Source organism: Mustela nivalis (genome assembly GCF_964662115.1).
Source record: "Mustela nivalis genome assembly, chromosome: 14".
In the NCBI taxonomy this organism is placed as follows: Eukaryota; Metazoa; Chordata; class Mammalia; order Carnivora; family Mustelidae; genus Mustela; species Mustela nivalis.
In genome coordinates this window covers 24,745,973-24,760,543 of record NC_139033.1, presented here as the reverse complement: position 1 = coordinate 24,760,543, position 14,571 = coordinate 24,745,973, and positions in this window count along the sequence as shown.

Below are 14,571 nucleotides of genomic sequence, written 5' to 3'. Positions count from 1 at the left end.
ACATCTAAACATATAGAATATGTTCACAGACCATGCATCTTCCTAGTACATAATTTCACTTAATCTTATACAAAAAATATGATAGGTGTCTTTATTAGTTCCATTTCATAGGTGATAAATATTAGTACAGATTATATAACTTATACAAAATCATACCTAATAAGTGATGAGACAAGATAATAACAATCACTTATCTCATAAGAAAGTAGGTAATTTATACACATTTTTACAAATTACATTTGTCTCATGAGTACACATACTATATACTTTCTTTACGCTGTTTTCAGAGAGAAAAGTATGATTAATTAGCAGACCAATTAAGATACTAGGAACCTAATGATGTACTATATGTTGGCTAATTGAATTTAAATAAATTTTTAAAAGATACTAAGTTCTTCTGTATAGAACAAGACTACCCATCCTGTATATAATAAGTAATTTGATATTGTTTTTATTGATTTGTTTCTCTTATGGGAAACTGATACAAAACCAAGTTATTTAATTCAAAAATTATGAAACTAAAAGCTTTAATAAATGATTATAAGTTACTGCAATCTTTTCAGGATATACAAAGCATTTCTAAGTAAACTGATTGGTGAAACAACTATATTTTACTTGATATTATGGCATGATCTCTGAAAAGGTTATAAAAACAAGCAATTTCTAACATGCCTGGAAGTTTTAAGGTGATATATTAGTTTGCAAAATCCCACTTGACCATAGAAATAGCTACATGAAATTCTCTTGGAAATATGATACTTCAACTTTTTCAAAATAATTAAATAACGTGAAACAAAATGAAAATAAAACAGAAAAAAATAGCAATTCACTATTTGTCCTAAGTCACTTAGGAAATGAAAGATAATCTTTCAAAATCAAGGTTTAAAGAGCAATATCTATTTTTGTTCTCTCTCTCTTTTTTTTTATCTTAAAGATTGAGGAGTTTCTGTATGATAACTAAAATATGGATTTATTTTATAAAATAGACATGAAAAAATATTTTAATTATTAAAATTGTACAATAAAAGAGAAAAATTCCAAAAAAAGAAAAAGCTTAGAATGCAATAATAGCATGTTAGAATCAATAATCTCATGAAAACATTATTACCAATTTTTATATCTTTACAGATAATGCAGTTTCTTATAGATGAAATAATTCAATGAATTAATATAAACAAGTGGCTGAAAATAATGCCTCTCCTAGAAAACACTCAGTATTAGCCATTATTAGCTATTAACTACTATTACCACCACTGTCTTTACTAATAGTTATAACTAAAACTGACTATAGATCATAAAGTTGAATACATTTTAAAATATTACGTTTGTTTAACTCTGTATTGATACAAAATATAGATAGAAGTTTATTTAGCTGCTCCTGTGCTTTTGCTTTTCAACCTTGGTCCTTCAATCTGCTTTATATAATTTGCAAAAACGACATGATCGGATCAGCTAAGCAAAATACAAAGTCAACCAGATGATTTCTCATTATCTTCAAGGTAAATTTCTCTGAGGCAAGAAATTTTCCATTTTGGTAAGAAATGGGCAAAATTATAAACATTTTTCTGCTGCTTCCCACGATCTTCAAAGTGCAGACAAAATGGTAGATATTTTCCTCCTGCTTCCCACTAACTTCTACATTATGTTCCATTAAGATTCTACTTGCTGGGGACACCCAGAGAACACTCCTTCACGATGATCTAGACTCCTGTGAATTCCTTGATCTGTATCTCTCTGATCACACGCCCAGCCGGATGTGAAGCACTGTTTGCTGACAGTGCTATTTGACTATCCCCTCAATTAAATCACATCCCTAAGAGACAAAGTTGACTAGGGATTTCTTTAAATCCTCCACTGCACTTTGCAATATATTTTTCATACATTATAAAATAATATATGAAACAATATATGAACAAAAGTATTTTTCATATATTATGTTTGAGTTTTTAATACATCTATAAATTAATTAACAAAAGTAAATCAATGATTAATGAAGTCACAATAATTATTAATGTATTATAATTTGTTTCAAGCTATGCTCTACTTTTAGAAGGAGTTAAAAAATACAGCATTTGGATTTTGCTTTATTTTTAAAGATTTTCTTTATTTGAGAAAGAGAGAGAGAGCAAGAGAGCACACAGAGGGAGAGAGAGAGAAGTAGACGTCCCGCTGAGCAGGAGCCTGACGCAGGGCTGATCCCAGGACCCCGAGATCATGACCCAGGACGAAGGCAGACACTTAACCACCTGAGCCACCCAGGTGTCCCTCACATTTGGGTATTCAAGCCCCTCAGTGGTTTCAGTAGATGTTGACTAGGTAAGAAAAGGTTGTGCAGGCATACCAGCACCTCCAGGAAATGTGATAGAGAAGCAGGTGTAAACCCTATAAATCAAAGGTAAGCTTAATACAAAACTACTCTCCAAATCCTGACATTTGGATTCAAAGAATTTAAAGTGAAAAGTATAGCTGAATCTTAGTTCTGCAGCAAAGAGAGAGAGATAAAGATATTTTAAAATAAATACAAACGTAAAATAAATACAAAAGTAAAAAGTCATGGCATCAGGTTTTCCCTACTGAATGTAAGAAAGACACGTTTTGGGGCCACATGTTAGGACCCAGGGTGAAACCACTCAGAGCACAAGCGAACCCACCTCTCACCAGCCCTCCTGCGTCTGTGGCAGCAACGTAAGTCTGCTTTCTTAGCAAGGGCTCTGGAAACCACTGTCTCCCATTCTGGACCGTGGTTTAGACCGGGGCGTTCTCGCTCCCATGGTCGCACCTGCGGGCCCGGTCACTTCAGAGACTGAATCAGCAGTTGGTATGTGGCACAACATCAACAGTTGAAGAGAATTTTACCAGAGGATTTTGCTGCTGCTACTTAGAAAAGGCTGCTTGGGCTCCTGGGTGGCTCAGTTGGTTAAGAAACTGCCTTTTGTCTCAGGTCCTGATCCTGGAGTGCCAGGATCGAGTCCCCCATGCCTCGGGCTCCCTGTTCAGTGGGGAGTCTGCTTCTCCCTCTCGTGCTCTCTCTCTCTCTCATCCTCTCTCTCACTAAAAAGTAAAGTCTTGGGGGGGGGGGGAAGAAAGAAAAGAAAAAAATGTGCTTCATGGATCCTGTATTGCTAAGTGGGAAGGGGGGTGAGGAGGCAGTTGCCAGTAGCCATTTTTTTTACATCCCTGAGAAGGGCCGTGCCTGAGAATAGAGCCAGTGCTTAGGACAGGGAAGCTAAAGAGGGAGGAGAGAGAGGACGGGACAGAGGAAAATAGAAAGCAGGGGAGAGGTGCAGAGAGCAGGAGAGAATAGATAGTTGACAGAGAGGTAGATGGTGGGAAGGAAGGAAGGAAGGGGTTAACATTGCACTTCCAGTCCTATCCTGCAAGGTTGGGACCTTCCTGTATAAATCTTACTGGAGCCAACCTTACCCTGCACTTCTTGTTTTTGTGAGTCAGTAGATTCCATTCTATTGTTTAAGCAATAGAATGGTTTGCTATTTGCAATTTAAAGTGTCTTGGCTTTTATAGCACAGATACGTAAAAAAATATATGTGCTCGGCCTTTCATTAATGTATACTAGGGTCAAAATTAATCTCACAATTAGGACACCATTAACAAACTTAAGTGGAAAATTATTTATTTTAATTCTCAGACTATTGGAAATGTGATTCAAACTAGAGGTTAAGTATGCCCGAATCATTTAGCTATAATAGCTGCTCCTTGGAAGATTAATTTCTACAGGGTAATACCTTCAAAAATATCCTGAGGGTCACCTGGGTGGCTCCATTGTTAAGTGTCTGCCTTCAGCTCAGGTCGTGATCCCAGGGTCCTGGGATTGAGCCCCAAATCAGGCTTCCTGCTCAGCGGGAGGCCTGCTTTTCCCTCTTCCATTCTCCCTGCTTGCGTTCTGTCTCATTGTCTCTCTTTTTGCCAAATAAATACATAAAATCTTTAAAAAATATTTTGAGGGGTGCCTGGGTGGCTCAGTGGGTTAAAGCGTCTGCCTTTGGCTCAGCTCATCATCTCAGGGACCTGGGATCGAGCCCTACCTCAGGCTCTCTGCTCAGCGGGGAGTCTGCTTCCCCCCTCCCTCTCTCTGCCGCCCCTCTGCCTACTTGTGATCTCTGTCTGTGAAATAAATAATAAAATAGAAAATCTTTTTTAAAAAGTGAAAAAAATTAAAATAAATATTTTGAATTGATTCACTTAATCAAAAATCTTTATCAGGAAGCTACCATATGCTCAGCTATTGACTGATCACCAAATATTGATATGTCTTTTAGCTTTATAGCTTCTATAGTTTAGCAGATGGGATAAATATATAAAATAATCATATATATAAAAGTAAGAGTGCTTACGTTTAGAATAACCTAATCATGGGAGTCAGAAAACACTGACTTCCTGGTGGTGACCCTAAGGGCTGGCCTAACTATAACTGATTCGAAGAATAGAACAGAGCAATATGCTCTTTGAGGACATAAAATTGCCAATATCCAAATAGCCAGTGCAGCAACCAAAGCATGGGTGACATAAAAACTCTTATACCACTCCCAGCAAATACAGTTAGCAGTTTACAAATACGTTCTACAGAAAAATCTATATTATTGCAAAGCATCTGTACTTTTTTCTTTTCCTTTTCTCAGCCTCATTGACTATGGCCAATATAGATAACCGAAACCTACTTGTATTAAATTATTTTCTCTAGGAAATCAGAGCCTTTCCTTTCAATGCTTCAGAAAGCACACACTGAGGTCATTTATTTAAAAGTCCTTTCTAATTTAGAGTCCAGAAACTGCTTCCGCATTAATTTCTCTACGCTTAGAATCGATAGAATACACACACACACACACACACACACACACACACGCACATGACTTGAGACCCGTTACAGCTCAAGAGTGCGGTGTGACCTCATCAAGGAGGACTGCACATGAATGGACCGCTGCAGTATTGGAAGGTGTGACGTCACTGGAAATGGGCAGGAAATACCAGATGGAGAACAACCACTGAGGAAATACTTAGAAATGGCGACACTGTTGGGGAGAAAGAAAGACAGAAAGAGAAGAAAGGAAGGAAGGGGGAAAGACGGGAGGAGGAAGAAGGAGGGTCCTTTTTAATACAGAGGATTTTAGGAAAGCATGTGAATGAGAAAAAAACAGAGATAATGATGGCCAGTGATTAAGAAGATAAAAGAGAACCACAGCCAACCTACTGTGAATTTGCAGTTTCAGCAAGAAATAAGCTCTTGTTACAAGGGCTGAGATTTCAGACTTTTTAAAGGCACAATAAAAACAAACCTATCATAGTATCAGGTATCTATGGCTGAAATAAAACGAATTTGGGGGAAAAAAAATAATCCTAGTTTGGGTTTCAAGGTAAGTTTGGAATTTCAGGGGGTCAAAGAGAATACAAAAATATAAAACAAAGTCGTTAAAAATCATCAGTGTTTTGAAGCATTAAACGAGAGCCCTGGAGAGAATGTGCAAGTTTGCAACATAGCAAGGATGTGAGGTTAAAAGGAGCAAAGACCCCTTGTAAAGTCTGTAAGAGAGGAAATCTGAATAAAGACAATTTGGATTTTTACGATTTTATTTTTTCCTCTCTTCCCCTATGAACCCCTGTTTTGTTTCTTAAATTCTACATATGCGTGAAAGCATATGACAACTGTCTTTCCCCAATTGACTTATTTTGCTTAGCATTAGAGATTCTCAAATCATAGGAAGCACACCGAGGGTTGCTGGAGGGGAGGGGCGTGGGGGGATGGGGTAACTGAGTGAGGGTCGTTAAGGAGGGCACCTGATGTCCTCAGCACTGGGCTTTATAGGCAACTATAATCACTGAGCTCTACCTCTGAAACTAATAATACACTATAAGTTAATTAACTGAATTTAAATTTTAAAAAAAGAAAAAAAAACAATTTGGCTTTTTATCCTGTTAAGAATTACGTGTCAGAGGGACATTGGAATGATTTTCTCTGGTAACACAGAACTTGAGAAAAGTTAAGACATTAGTCTTATAATGTGGATTTTCTAAACACCTGGGGAGAGGTCATCATTAAAGAAGGGGTGTAGGGAAGGATAACATTGAAAGGAGGTGTTAATAAGCGTGAAGAACTCAGAAAATGGCTGAAGAGTCATCAAGAATTAGGTGAAGGCTGCTTATTCCTTGTCAGAGTCAAATTGTACCTGGTGAGAAGCAGGTCTGTGCAGAGACCTAACACTTAAATATCACCGTACATCGCCTCTCCCCCCATTGGCTTTAGGAGATTCGCAGAAGGAAGCCCATGCTTCTGAGCCAGGAAAACAGCACAATAGATGAAGCACAAGGACAGAATACTTCAGGGGAAGAAGGAAAATTAGGTAATCAATGTGCAATTTTCAAGGATGCAGCTACTGTATTTTAACATGGGAGGGAGCTGTAACTGGACATCGATATACTTTTCAGGATACAAGCCACAGACTATGGAGTAGCCAATAATCCTTGAAGAAATTGTTGGAATGGCAATTGTGGCACGGAAGGAATGACAGCCTTGCCACCTTTTAAAAAGTTGTGTTCACCTATGAGTCTAGATCCGTCTCACAGGGTGATTGCCTGTCTGGAGATGTTTCTTATACAATAGCATTGTAATGCAGTAATCAATCAAAAATGCATAACTGTGACAGCCCAACACCTGTGTTTTTAATGTTTGCATTCAAAACTGGTGGAGCAATGTCAGTAGGAATACTTCAGCGGGAGGCTCTTAACCCTTGGGTTACTTTACATGCTACCCGTGGGACCAATTACAGAGTATGCAGCATGGAAGTGCTTACAAGCTACAGAATATTTATGAAAAATAGAGACTATTAGAATAAACATTCAACTCTTCCTCATTTTGAAATATTTTGAATCTTATATGAATATAAGCATGAGATCTCACTTGAAACTCTCATCTGGAATTTGTAGAATCAAGTACCTTGAATCAGACATTGAATCAAAGACATTGCCTTGTGATGTGGAAATATTTTAATATATGAAAGATGGCTATTAAAAGAAAGTTTTTGGAACTATCTTAGCATCATTTTAAAGTTAAAAATAAGGCTCAATTGTCTTTATCTAGAAAAAGGAATTCAGACTGCCAAAATACAGAAGCAATACTGGAATGAAATAAAACAACCTAACAGCCTCACCATTCAGTAGCCATAACCGAACAAGACGACACAAAACACCATCAATGAGATAATTAGGACATGACTTTCCATGGATGATAAAATTTCTAAATTGCAACCAAATCCAATTTTGTTCATTTTCTAATCTCAGCTCTAGATGTCTGCATGAAGCGCAGAGAAAATTGGTGATGTATTAGATTAAATAGGAAATAACCCAGTTTCTGATGGTGTCAGAATTTACACAGATGCTCCAGGAAATAACAAATACCACTGAACACCAGCGATATTGACTTAGATCTTCTCATTACAGTGAGCGATCACTGTGTAAATAGACCATTCCTCTAAACATCCTTCTCTCCCACAGTGAGCAGGGAACCTTTCCGTTTACACTGAGAGAGAAAGAGACAGAGGCAGAGAGACAGAGACAGAGAGAAGAAGAGAAATGAACAAACTCCAAGAAGGACCTAAAGTCCACTACAGAGAGCCTGTCAGAAGTACGGTTCACATGGTTGGTCTTCCCAAAGGTTCTAGACTCTTCCTGGGCCTGAGTACTCTTAAACTCAAGAAAAAGTAAGGAAGATGAGTTTGGGCTTTTTAAGACAGAATGACAATAATTGCCAACCAAACACACTGTCTTGGGTGATGACTAATCAAGTTAGATTTCATCTTATTCTCTGTGAGGAGGAAACCAGGAAGAAGTAATAGAAGGCTCTATTAGTAAAATGGGTAGAAATGTCCCTTCTCCCTCTACCAAGCATTATTATTCCACTTAGCAGGTGAGGAATCAGAGGCTCAAACTGTCAATGCAACCTTCAGGAGACCAGAGTAAGCAGAGGAATCATTTCCAAGCAAAGGTCTTCTTCCCTCCTGGTCTTTCTGTCGTGCCGAAGAAAGGTCTCCTGTGGGAGGAATAGATAGATTTCTCCTCTGTGTCTCTAAGCGGATTATACTGTTTCTGATATCCAAACACCAGTTTAGAGAAGGACCAAAAGCATGGAAGTAGATAGAACACACGTAAAATGATGCATGTTAAACATGCAGAAGAATCAAAAGACTTTGTCACATGAAAATAAGTGAAGATTATCTAAAAATCAATAAAACATTCCTGAAATAAACTCTTTTGAAATAGTATGAAAATGGACTTTCACATTGTTATAATAATATAATAATAAAATGTTAAAATGGGAACTCAGAGTAGACATGCTTCTCCCTATTCCTCCCGCTATATCAGCTAAAAAGTCTGAACGTCAACTGTAAAACAAACATAAGGAGTCTCTGAAAGATGGAGGAAAAGCAAAAGCATGATTCATAAAAATGAATAATTGACAAGCTGGAGTTTAGCAAAGTTAATCCCTGCTCTTCTGTAGGAGCTCATGTGAAGAAGATAAAATGACAACCTACAGGCTAGGAGAAATGATTTGCAAGCGACATATGTGACAAAGTCCTAATATCCGGAATATAGGACAAAAACACTTCCAAAATTCAACAGTAAAAAGAAAAAAAAAATCAATTAAAATTGGGCCAAAGTCATAAACAGGCATTTCACAGAAGATACAGATGGTAGAGATACGCATGAAATATACTGAAAATCATTCCTTGGTAAGAAAACACAAATCAAGACCACAATGAGATAACCCTACACATCTACCAGAATGGCTAACGTGAAAAACGTGGGTAATACCAGATACTGATGTGGGACATCTAGCTCCGTCCTGCATTGCTGTCCCAGGTGTAAAATGGTATAGCCAGAATGGAAAATGCCTCGATAGTTTCTGAAAACCCAGAAGCAAACAAAAAACATGCGACTATCATGCAAACCAGGAACTCGACTCCTTCGCATTCATGCCCCATAATGAAAACTCATAATATATAAAATTCAAAGAGAAATTATTCTACAAAAAAATCTTATTGGTTAATATTTTAAAAATATATATATCAGGACTTCATAGAATTTATTAAGTATTTTATTTCTTCATACAAAAAGATCTATAAATCATTTCCAAGAAGTAATACAAATTTGAAATAACACAACCTTTTATAAATGAGCCTTAAGAAATACTCTTTTTCAAAAAAAGTGGTTTATTTTTTCTACCTTATTAGGTAAGAATTATCTCCATTGTGTCAAGTTTGAAATCACCTAGGAAGTATAAATCTTTAAAAAAATGATTTGGAATGCAGCCTCACCTAAAACACAAATTCTAATTATCTGAATAATACCACTTTGTAGTTAGTCTTCTACAAGGGATAACTCACAATGCAAAACAAAGACAAAAACAAAAACCAAAAGCAAGATCTGTTTGTGGATATTAGCTTTTTCCAAAACACTAAAATTTGTGCACTTAATGAACATTGTATTATAGCTAATATTTACTCACTGTTTTGTACATACAGGCACTGTGCTAAGTACTAATCTCCACACAATATGGGCATGAGGTGTAAATGAGTTCCACAGCCAGAGTGTGGGCAAGTTGGGATTTAAAAATCATAGTGAAGTAACCCCTGTTCCCACCGCCAACACACACACTCACCCCCAAAATAAGTATGACTCCATGCACATGAAGACTATCCACAAATTTCCTTTTCTAAATCCCAACAGTCATTGTTGCTAGAGATATCATAAACAGCATGAGCATGTACACAAAACATTAGCCTAAAGTGGGCTTGCATCCTGTTAAAGATACAGCCTTATGGTAGAAGTAATTCAAATACTTTTTTAAAAGTGAGGATATGAGGGAGAATAAAAACTTTGTTTTTGCTAAGCTAGAAAAATTCAGATACTTAAGCTTGATAAAGGAAGCACAAAAATGATTCTCTAGACCTTATATATAAGCAAAAAATGTAAGTAAAATATTATAAAGTGAATTCACCCCCTTATATTAAAAGCTGACAAATTACAGCTCAGTGGGTTCAGCGTCTGCCCTCGACTTAGGTCATGATCCCAGGATTCTAGCATCGAGCCCACATCGGGCTCCCAGCTCATTGGAGAGCCTGCTTCTCCCTCTCCCTCTCCCTCTCCCTGCTGCTCTACTTGTGCTCTCTCGCTATCTCTCTGTCAAATAAAATAAAAATCTTAAAAAAAAGTTATGTGGAAAATTACAATATGCAGGTATATTCACAATTCTATAAGCAACGCCTTTGAGTCACCCTTTGTAAAGAAAGAAGATAATTAAATGAAGATAAGTGATTGAACAACAAGGAGGAAAGACTTGAAGAAAACCTGACATCTGGACAAAGAGCCCACCATGTCTGCACACCTGTGAGCACAAGATGAGACGCTGTGGTCCGAGGTCAGCCAGACTGGACAGATGCGGATACAACAGGCTGCAGGGGTGCAGCGCCCAGTCTGTGGCTCTCCCCCATTCTCAGCTCTGTAATGAGAGAAGTCCCACACGAAGGATGGCTGTTTTGATGCAAGACACATTCTGTGTTACTTGGCCTACAGGAAGGACTGGAAACTTCGTGAGTGGCTCTCTCCGTGGACCAGGGAGAGGTCTGCAGGCAGCTGATGGCGTGGGGCGGGGATCACCTCCAGTCTCGGCGGGTTCCTCCTTCTTCCTGCCTTATTTTCAGAACCAATGAAAGCAACACCATGTGTGTATCACGCTGCCTCAGCCTTTAACACCGCTGGCATTGCTAGTAAAGAGACCTTGGCTGGAAATAATGATTTCAAGAGGCTTGTGGAAGCCCAGATTCTCCTGATTTTAGCATGCCCTGCTGCAGAGAATACTTCTCTGCTCTTGTTACTGCCAAGAAGCAAGGGACAATGAGAATAAATACATTCTAGCAGAACAGCAAAAAATATATACTTCTTTTTAGAAGGAAAGAATGCTTTATGGTTTTATATGTCTTGATTTTATAAATAGAAACCTAGATAGAATCATCTAAAATCTTATAAATAGTAAGACAGCGTAATGAGGTGTCTAGTTATAAAATTAAAATGCAAAAATTAACAGAAAAAACAACTGTTTAAGAAGAAATTGAATTAAAAATCCTAATACATTGAAAATAAAAAACATCTTGCAAAATGAAAAAAGAGAAAAAAAAAAAAAAGCCGCAGCCACAAGCCTATAGTAATAGCTAAATTTATTAAGATCTCTTATTGCCATGACATAGTCTATCTTGAAACAACTTACATAAATAAAGTTTTTAAAAATGTTATTTGAATCAGAAAATACCATGTGAATAAACCTTAGAGCATAACTTGCTCGTAGAGCTGATGAAATGAAGCTAACAATTATCTCTTAATTATTCTTAACACTCAATAGGGTAACAATTAACTAAATAAGATTTTCTTGTTTTGTTTTGTTGTGATGGTTTTTTATTTTTTTTTTTTTTTTCTTGAGGATATTAACTACTTCACTTTTCTGGAAGAAACAACAAACAAAAAAAAAGACAGAACAAATCCAAGATATTTTGAGTATCTGGAGAATTTTTTCTATCACATTTTATTTTTTCAAGGTAATTTTTAAAAAGCTGTTGCCTATAGAGGAAATAAAAATGTAGATCAATGAATTATAGCAGAATAAATGAAGTGAAACCTATGTGGGAACTGTTCCAGTTAGTGATTGCTGTAAAACACACCATCTCAAAATTTCCAAAAACACAACTGCAGTTTGGGCAGGGCTCAGAAGGGGCAGCTCCTCCTACATTCTCTCTCTCTTTCCTTTTTTTTTTTTTTTTTCAATTTAAATTCAACTAACCAACCTACAGTGCATCATTAGTTCCAGATGTAGTGTTCAATAATTATCAGTTTCATGTAACACCCAGTGCTCATCAGATCCTCGTGGGGTCATCTGGGAGTCTGTAAGCCTGGACTGCAGTCATATGACCGAGCCCTTCCTGACCTATCTAGTTCCTGCACTACAAAGTGTCAGACTGCGGGGGGCTGGAACACATGAGTCCCCTTGTGTATTTTCTCTTTATTTGTGACCTCTCCACTTGTCTCTTCCATGGGTGATTATAGGATAGGTGGACTGAACTTATAAGTCCCAGACTCCCAAGACACATTAGCCAAAAGGGAAGCTTTAACACCTTTTACAATCTACATAAAAGACCTTTGGTTATAAAGTTTTGCCTGGGTTGAAGGGAAAGGGACACATATCCTACCTCTCAGGGGAGAAATATCAATCTTACTTGGAAAAACAGAGAAGAGAGAGACAGACTGATGTGTTCATTACTGGAAATAAAATCTGAGGTTCCTGGGTGGCTCAGTCAGTTAAGTGTCTGCCTTTGGCTCAGGTCATGATCTCAGGTTTGTGGGATCGAGTCCCTCTTCAGGATCTCTGCTCCGTGGAGAGCCTGCTTCCCCCTCTCTCTGTCTGCCTCTCCACCTACTTGTGATCTCTCTCTCTCTGTCAAATATATACATAAAATCTTAAAAAGAAAAAAAAGAAGAGAAGAGAAAGGAAAGAAAATCTGTCACTTTACTGCATTCTAGACTACAGGTAGCATTTCAAATCTGTGCAGAAAGGAAGGCATTCAATAACCCATGTCTCTAGCTACAGAAAAAAATAACTATGAAACTCTTTATAAACAAGATGGGTTCACTTGGCTGCAGAATAATATGCATATCAATCAAATAGCTAAAATTAAATAAAAGGAAACCTTGAAAATCCTGGAAGAAACTAGGATAAATGTATTTCTTGTTCTGGAATGTCAGTGACTTTCCCAGGAAGACATGAAATCAATAAAAGTAAATAATAAAACTGTCTCCATGGAAATTAAATTTCATATAGAGAAAATTACAATAACTAAAACAAAATAAAACAAGACATTGGGAAAAGTTTGAAAAACATAAGACAAAGGGTTCACATCCTTAATTTACCAAAAGCTCATAGAAAATAGTAACACAGAAAATACACCCTGTAGAGAAATTAGGGATATGAATAATCAATTTGCAGAAATTAGGAAAAGAAGTTGGAAATTTCTGAAAATACAGGGAGAGTACTTAAGCCCATTCATAATTTCAGAAATTCAGTATCAAAATCAAAGTCCGCACTTGGCTATGAAGATGTTGTTAAATGTATGTATGAACTGTTTGCAAAGCAGAAATAATTCCAAGACTGTTTTATAAAATCTGTGCATCTGCCTAAAACCAAGACCTTTCTTTCATGCTTGTTTGCAGAAATGAAAAATTGCACCACATCAAAGGACACTGAATATTGCCATACTGCTGATATGCAAATTAAAGGATTATTTAAGTATTTGAGGAGGAGATCATGACTCTTAAAGAATTCTACTAAACAATTTCTGGGAGTCATATTTGTGTGTCTGTATAGAAAATCTTCAGACTAATAAAAAAAATTCAACCAGTTCCAAACCTCAGGACTCCAAAAGAGACTAGGTCAAGGTTTTTCTGCAAAAACAAATGGAAAGCACAGAGAAGAATATTGTCAAAGAGAGTAAAATGCTATGATTTTTATTCCTGGTTTTTTTTTTTTTTAATTTCTTTTCAGTGTAACAGTATTCATTGGTTTTGCACCACATCCAGTGCTCCATGCACTATATGCCCTCCCTAATGCTCACCACCTGGTTCTCCCAACCTCCAACCCCCAGTCCCTTCAAGACCCTCGGGTTGTTTTTCAGAGTCCATAGTCTCTCATGGTTCACCTCCCCTTCCAATTTCCCTCAACTCCCTTCTCCTTTCCATCTCCCCATGTCCTCCATGCTATTTGTTATGCTCCACAAATAAGTGAAACCATATGAAAATTGACTCTTTGCTTGACTTATTTCACTCAGCATAATCTCTTCCAGTCCCAGCCATGTTGCTACAAAAGTTGGGTATTCGTCCTTTCTGATGGAGGCATAATACTCCATAGTGTATATAGACCACATCTTCCTTATCCATTCGTCCATTGAAGGGCATCTAGGTTCTTTCACAGTTTGGTGACTGTGGCCATTGCTGCTATAAACATTGGGGTACCGATGGCCTTCTTTTCATTACATCTGCATCTTTGGGGTAAATACCTAGTAGTGCAATGGCAGGGTCATAGGGAAGTTCTAATTTTAATTTCTTGAGGAATCTCCACACTGTTCTCCAAAGTGGCTGCACCAACTTGCATTGCCACCAACAGTGTAAGAGGTTCCCCTTTCTCCACATCCTCTCCAACACACGTTGTTTCCTGTCTTGCTAATTTTGGCCATTCTAACTGGTGTAAGGTGGTATCTCAATATGGTTTTAATTTGAATCTCCCTGATGGCTAGTGATGATGAACATTTTTTCATGTGTCTGATAGCCATTTGTATGTTTTCATTGGAGAAGTGTCTATTCATGTCTTCTTCCCATTTTTTGATATGATTATCTGTTTTGTGTGTGTTGAGTTTGAGGAGTTTATTATAGATCCTGGATATCAACCTTTTGTCTGTGCTGTCATTTGCAAATATCTTCTCCCATTCCATGGATTGCCTCACTGTTTTGTTGACTGTTTCCTTT